The following is a 7,996-nucleotide window of genomic DNA, read 5'->3' on the forward strand; positions in this document are numbered from 1 at the left end:
CAAAATGGTGTTTTCACTGAAAACTCTAAGGCTGGCCAGGTGTGGTCGCTCACGCCTGTAATCCCAGCACTTTGGGAGGCAGAGGTGAGAGGATCACCGGAGGTCAGGAGTTCAAGACCAGCCTGACCAACATGATGAACCCCCATCTCTACTAAAAACACAAAAATGAGGCTGATGTGGTGGTGTACACCTGTAATCCAGCTATTTCGGAGGCAGAGGTTGCAGTGAGCCAAGACTGCACCACTGCACTCCAGCCTGGGTGACAGAGTGAGACTCTGAGAAAAAAAAAAAAAGAAAAAGAAAACTGTAAGGCTGAAAACAAAAGGAATCTGAGGTAAACACTGTACTCTAGGAGGTAAAGTTGTTTCTCACCAAGACTCAGGTTAGCAATTTTGAAACTACTTTATATACACATTAGGGTTGAACACATAAGTAAACTATGAGTAATGAAAGCCAGGTTTCTCACTGTCCAAGAAAGAAGCTACTAATAAGCAAAGGGGGAAAGCTACAATGAACCCTATAGTGCTGACTCAGTCAGAGACATCACTGTGAGGTCATGTTCACGTTCTGTATACAGATAGATACAGATAGATACATACAATGAACCCTATAGTGCTGACTCAGTGAGAGACATCACTGTGAGGTCATGTTCACGTTCTGTATACAGATAGATACATATAGATACATACAATGAACCCTATAGTGCTGACTCAGTGAGAGACATCACTGTGAGGTCATGTTCACGTTCTGTATACAGATAGATACAGATAGATACATACAATCACAGATACGTGCATATAGAGGGGTTAATATACACGTTTGCTATATACCCTCCCTCTGGCTGCAGGGAAGGTCTACAAACAGTCATACCCTCGTAGTAACAAGCACACTCAGTACCCAGATCTTGGTCTCTAATATCATTCTCCACTAAAAGGAATCAGGGCTTCTTGGAGAAATGAACAATTCTAGGGCCAAAGCAGAAAAAAACACAAGATGAGCCTGGAGTCTTACAGTGCCAGAAAGTAAAGATGTGTTTTACAAAGGGGTTGGGGTCAAGGGCACTTGTCAAAGAAACATAAAAACCAACCTGAAAGGCTGGGCTCAGTGGCTCACACCTGTAATCCCAGCACTTTGGGAGGCTGAGACGGGCAGATTACTTGAGGTCAGGAGTTCAAGACCAGCCTGGCCAACATGGTGAAACCCTGTCTCTATTAAAAATACAAAAATTAGTCTGGACACAGTGGCTCATGCCTGTAATCCCAGTACTTTGGGAGGCTGAGGCAGGTGGATCACAAGGTCAGAAATTTGAGACCAGCTTGGCCAACACTCCATGTCTACTAAAAATATAAAAATTAGTCGGATGTGGTGGCACATGCCTATAGTCCCAGCTACTCGGGAGACTGAGGCAGAATCGCTTGAACCCAGGAGGCGGAGGTTGCAGTGAGCTGAGATTGCACCACCGCACTCTACTCCAGCTTGGGCGACAGAGTGAGACTCTGTCTCAAAAAAAAGCAGAATCGCAAAGATCACAAAGTCATTTACCACCAACTAAGACATAGTCTTGTTATTTTTTAGAACAGATGTATTTTTTTTTAACTGAGATGAAATTCACATAACCATTAATATAAAATCAACCATTTTAAAGTGAACAATTCAGTGGCATTAAGTAGATTCACAATGTTATACACTCACTCCATCTACTTTCAAAACACTGTCATCACCCCGAAAGGAACTCCTGTACCCTTTCCTCCCTAACCGCAGCCCCTGCAACCACCAGTCTGCTGTTTCTGTGATTTACCTATTCTGTATATTTCACATAAGCCGAAGCACACCACCTGTGATTTCCTTTCCCTTTGTCTGGTTCCTTTCACTCAGCATGATGTGTCTGAGACTCATCCACATTTGCATGGATCATTCATTTTTTTATGGCTGAATAATATTGCATTGTGTCTACACTACTTATCCATTCACTGATGAACATCCGGGCACCTTCCACCTTTTGGCTCTGGTGTATAGTGCTGCTGTGAACATCAGTCTACTTTTATTTATCTGTTTTCAATTCTTTGGGGTATAAAGCTGGGAGTGGAATTGCTGGGTCATATGGTAATTTAAATTTTTGAGGATCCCACCAAACTGTTTTCCACAGTGGCTGAACCATTTTACATTGCCACCAGCAACATATAACAGTTCCAATTTCTCCACATCCTTGCCAAAAGATCCTAGTGGATGTGAAATGGTATATCATTGTGGTTTTGATTTACATTTCCCTAATGACGATGTCGAGATGCTTTTCATGTGTTTGTTTGTTGGCCATCTGTATATCCTGTTTGAAGAAACTCTGTTCAAGTCCTTTGCCCATGTTAAAATTGGGTTGTGTGTAGTTCTGTTGTTGAACTGTAGGAGCTCTTTATGATTCTGTATACTACATCTTAATCAGATATAAGATTTCTGAATATTTTCTCACATAACAGATGCATCGTTGATCACGATTCTAATGACCTCCAACCAAGATGCAATGTGAGTGTGTTAACATCACCCTGAACACTGGTGGAAGTGTTCCCATGATCTCGTGCTGGTCTTCACATTAGTCCTTATTGAGATCTTGCTACAGTAAAAGTAGGCTATTGTTACTAATATATTTGATCTGATCCTCTTTAGTTAACGGTAATTGTATCAGTTTTCTATTGCTGTATTAACAAGTGCCACAAAGTTAGCAGTTGAAATACACATTTACTATATTACAGTTTCTGTGGTCAGAGGCCGGGTGTAACTGCAGCTGGTCTCTGCTCAGGGTCTCACAGGCTGAAATCAGTGAGTCAGCTGGGGGTTTCTTCCTGGAGCCTGAGTCCTCTCTCAAGCTCATGCGGTTCCTCGTGGTTTAGCAGGAAGGCCCCATTCTCTTGTAGGCTGTTGGCCGGGGGCTCTCAGTTCCCAGAGGCAGCTCAAAGCTCCCCACCATACAGCCCCTCCACACCCCTTCATGCTGCACATCCCTGACTTCAAGAGGGGCCCAGTCCCTTTGAAGGGCTCACCTGGTTAAGTCAGGCCCACTGAATAATCTCCTTTTTTACTAACTCAAAGTCAACTGATTGATTAGTAACTCAATCATGGGAGGATAGCCCATCATACCCCCAGGTTCTGCCTGCACTGCAGGGGAGGGAATTGTAAAAAGTGTGTTCACCAGGGAGCAGGAATCTTGGAGACCATCTTAGAACTCTGTCTGTCACAGTATCGTAGTTAATTTCTTTTTCTTTCTTTTTTTTTTTCTTTAGAGACAGGGTCTTGCTCTGTCACCCAGGCTGGAGTGTAATGGTACCATCATGGCTCACAGCAGCCTCGACCTCCTGGGTTCAAGTCATCCTCCTGCCTCAGCCTCCGAAAAGTTGAGACTACAGGTGTCACCAAGTCAGGCTAATTTTTGTATATTTTGTAGAGACCAGATTTCATCATGTTATCCAGGATGATCTCAAACTCCTGGGCTCAAGTGATCTGCCTGCCTCAGCCTCCCAAAGTGCTGGGATTACAGGTGTGAGCCACTGTGCCTGACCTAATTTCTTACTTTTGCCAAAGGTACTATACTTATGTACATATATACAGTATGCTTTTCTACAAATCTAACATCACCCCCACATTTTAAAAAGATCACATCACGAATTTACACTTCCAGGCAAGATAGAGTGACAATGACTAGCTTTGCCCTTCTACATAAACAACGTCAACAGCAAAAGCCACAAATGTATTCCTACATATAAAACAGTAATTTTGAAGACACTAGGGCCAGGCAGACAAGGACAGTCATTTTTTTTTTTTTTTTTTGAGACGGAGTTTCGCTCTTGTTACCCAGGCTGGAGTGCAATGGAGCGATCTCGGCTCACCGCAACCTCCGCCTCCTGGGTTCAGGCAATTCTCCTGCCTCAGCCTCCTGAGTAGCTGGGATTACAGGCACGCGCCACCATGCCCAGCTAATTTTTTGTATTTTTAGTAGAGACGGGTTTTCACCATGTTGACCAGGATGGTCTCGATCTCTTGACCTCGTGATCCACCCTCCTTGGCCTCCCAAAGTGCTGGGATTACAGGCATGAGCCACCACACCCGGCTAGGGACAGTCATCTTTAAGACAGGCAACAACTGCTCCGGCTTCCCACCCGGGGAGTGACCAGGCTGAGCACATGGAGGGGGGCATGAGTGATGCCTGGCAGCTACCGGAATTGAAGACATGGGACTGGGAGCCAAGGGACACCAAGGTAGTCAGAGTGTGCAGAGCAGAGGACTGGAAGGATGATAAAAATCTGCTGAGAATCCCCTTCGAGTAGGAGGCAGAGGGTTAATCAGCCCCTGTGGGCAAGGAAACTCCTGAGGTCAAGGAAAGAACCACTCAAAAGGATTCCAGGGCACTGCAGACAGCATTCACACAGGGGCCGGGAGAATGCTCGTTCCCACCAGCCAGCCCAGCAAACCTCGTAATGCACTGTGAGAAAGTACCGAGGAGAGGCCTGGCACAGTGGCTCACATCTGTAAACCCAGCACTTTGGGAGGCCGAGCCAGGTGGATCACTTGAGGTCAGGAGTTTGAGACCAGCCTGACCAACATGATGACACCCCGTCTCTACTAAAAATACGAAAATTAGCCTGGTGTGGTGGCACGTGCCTGTAATCCCAGCTACTCAGGAGGCTGAGGCAGGAGAATTGCCTGAACCCAGGAGGCGGAGGTTGTGGTGAGCCGAGATCGCGCCATTGCACTCCAGCCTGGATAACAAGAGCGAAACTCCATCTCAAAAATAATAATAATAATAATAATAACAACCCAATACTAGAAACAACTCAAATGCTCATAAACAGGAGAATGAATACTGATATAGTCATATAATGAAATACTACTCAATATTGCAAAGGAAAGAGTTGACACATGCAAATATACATGAATAAATCTCAAAAGCACTGTTTTAAGTAAAAGAACCACATAAAAGAAGACATACCATACCACAGGGTTCTTTTTTTTGAAGACAGAATCTCATCTTGTCACCCAGGCTGGAGTGCAGTGGTGCGATCTCGGCTCACTGCGACTTCAGCCTCCCATTGTTCAAGCAATTCTCCTGCCTCCGCTTCCCGACTAGAAGAGAGTACAGGCGCCCAACATCACACCCAGCTAATTTTTGTATTTTCAGTAGAGACAGGGTTTCACCATGTTGGCCACGCTGGTCTTGAACTCCTGACCTCAAGTGATCCACTCACTTCAGTCTCCCAAAGTACTAGGATTACAGGCGTGAGCCACCAAGGCCAGCCCCCAAGGGTTCTATTTACGTGAGGTTCTAGAACAGGCAAAACTGAGCTATTGGTAATAGAAAACAAGATGGTGGTTACCTCTGGGTGGAGACAAGAAAGGGGCATAGGGAACTTTCTGAGGTGTTAAACATATTCTGTACTTATTGGCGATGTCAGTGATACGGGTGCATATATTTGTCAACATCCATCTAACTCTACACTTAAAATCTGTGATTTTATTGTGTGTAAATTATATCTCTTTTTTTTTTTAAAAGAGAAAGAACAAAAGAAAAAAAGTAAGTCACAGGATGTGGAGGGAAATTCTCAGTGGAATCCCGCAAGAAAACCATGCCAGCCCCTCAATTTGTCCAAGCATTCTATTTCCCATGGAGCTGGGTGACTCCACAAATAATGCTGTTTGTGGCACAGATGCCAATGGAAAGGTTGCTTCCATAAAATATTTGGAAGCTGTTTAAATGGTCCTTGCAAGGAGGCACTCAGATAATATAAGTTGTCTCCCCAGAAATATACACACTCTGAAAGAGAAGCTTACTCCAAAAGGGTGGATCAAAAACACAGCATTCTGTTTCTTGCTGCAATTGGTTTGAAGGGTCAATAAATATAAGACAATCTTCCCACCGAATGAATGCCAAACACTGAAGGCGTTCAGGAGCTTAGCATCTCTGAGTTGGAGAGAATGAGCACACCATCCACCTGACATCTTTCAAACCAGAGACCCTTCTCCAGCACTCATGCTGAATAGGAATCCAGCCACTGACCCGATTCGACTTGTGCGATCAACACCTCCCAGCCCATTCTTTTGGGACAACTCTTCGTTTGCTTTCAAGTTCTTAGCAGTCATTAACTAGCCATCTTCATCCTGGTATCTTTCACATGTCAGTCACTTTTTTACCTTCAGAAGAAGGAAAGGACAGCTCCACACAGCTCCCTACCTGCATTCTTAGGGCCAAGGGGAACCAGGCTGTTCATTTGATCCATCCTTTTCAACACCACTTCTTGTCTTATGAGTGCTGCAGAAATATCCACCAATGATGAAAACTTTAGGAAATAGGAACCTCCAGGTCCTAATTACTATCCTGGGAATGAAGTCAGCTCCAAAACTAAGGGATAACTGGACAGCTAGTAAGGACCTCCTAACCTCAAAATCAACCCTTCCTGGCCGGGCGCGATGGCTCACGCCTATAATCCCAGCACTTTGGGAGGCCGAGGCGGGTGGATTACGAGGTCAAGAGATCAAGACCATCCTGGTCAACATGGTGAAACCCCATCTCTACTAAAAATACAAAAAAAAGTTAGCTGGGCGTGGTGGGGCACACCTGTAGTCCCAGCTACTCGGGAAGCTGAGGCAGAATTGCTTGAACCCCGGAGGCGGAGGTTGCAGTGAGCCGAGATTGAGCCATTGCACTGCAGCCTGGGTAACAAGAGCGAAACTCCGTCTCAAAAAAAAAAAAAAATCAACCCTTCCTAAGGCTGTCTTTTCACTATTACAACTGCATTCGTGTAAGGAATGAAGGAGCTTCCCTCTTCAAAGATCCCCTTTTAAAGTACAGCATTGCAGCAGTGGCCGGGCATGGTGGCTCATGCCTGTAGTCCCAGCACTTTGGGAGGCCGAGGCAGGCGGATCACCTGAGGTCGGGAGTTTGAGACCAGCCTGGCCAATATGGAGAAACCTCATCTCTACTAAGAATACAAAGTTAGCCAGGCGTGGTGGCACGTGCCTGTAATCCCAGCTACTCGGGAGGCTGAGGCAGGAGAGTCGCTTGAACCCAGGAGGTGGAGGTTGCAGAGAGCACTCCAGACTGGGCAACAAAAGCGAAACTCCATCTCGAAAAAATAAAAATAAAAACAAACAAACAAAAAATAAAGTGCGGTATTTCCCAAGGATAGTCACATATTCAGCTGCTTATTAACAACATCTTGTTTTTCATGTTAATTTGCCGTTCACAACACACTCCCATGTGGTACATCATTTGACCCTCACAAGGAGCTCCTGCAGAAGAGAATGTATCATTATTATTTCCACTTGTCTTTTTGGAAGATAAATCTCAAGCAGTTCCACGGCTCACCTAGACCACCTAGATGGGCAGCAGCCGAGCCAGAACCAAAAGGCAAGTCTTGCCAGAGCAGGTCCAGTGCTCCTTCCATAGCCAAGGCACCTGGCACCCGGCCCTCACTATTTGGGTGGAGAGTTTACTGTGAGAGCAGAAACGGAACGCAGGACGGTTCCTGGGAAAGGCAAGAAGAACACAAGGGCCATTGCGTTGAGGGTGAGGGGAAGGGGCTCAGGACAGGAAGGAAGGGGGGACCAGGCCCACCTTCCCTTTCCCCAAGTTTTGCCAGGCAAATCTGTCCTCAGAGAAGCTCGCATACACGAGCCGTTCAGAATATGACTGTAGCCACACCCACTTCACAAGTTCTTCCGAGCCAGCAGGTCAATCCACTGATTCCTCTAATAGCAATGGATAAAAACCCATCCCACGTTGGCCTGGACAGTGACGTCCAGAGGGGCTGGAAGGTCACGAAGCCGCTGTGCTTTTGGCGGTCCCTCAATAGCCCTTCGGACTGTGTTTCTCCTCACGCAGCAAGTCGATGCTGGTAGCTCCAACTTACAGCCGTGGGGGTGATTTTGCGAGGGTATTTGTTTCAAGCGAAGTTCCGTTCCCTACAGCATGCTGGCTGAAAGAGTCTCGCCTTCCTGCCCAATAGCCCGCTGG

This window comes from Aotus nancymaae, unplaced genomic scaffold (genome assembly GCF_030222135.1).
Source record: "Aotus nancymaae isolate 86718 unplaced genomic scaffold, 86718_ANA_hifiasm-v0.15.2.pri h1tg000015l_1, whole genome shotgun sequence".
Taxonomy (NCBI): domain Eukaryota; kingdom Metazoa; phylum Chordata; class Mammalia; order Primates; family Aotidae; genus Aotus; species Aotus nancymaae.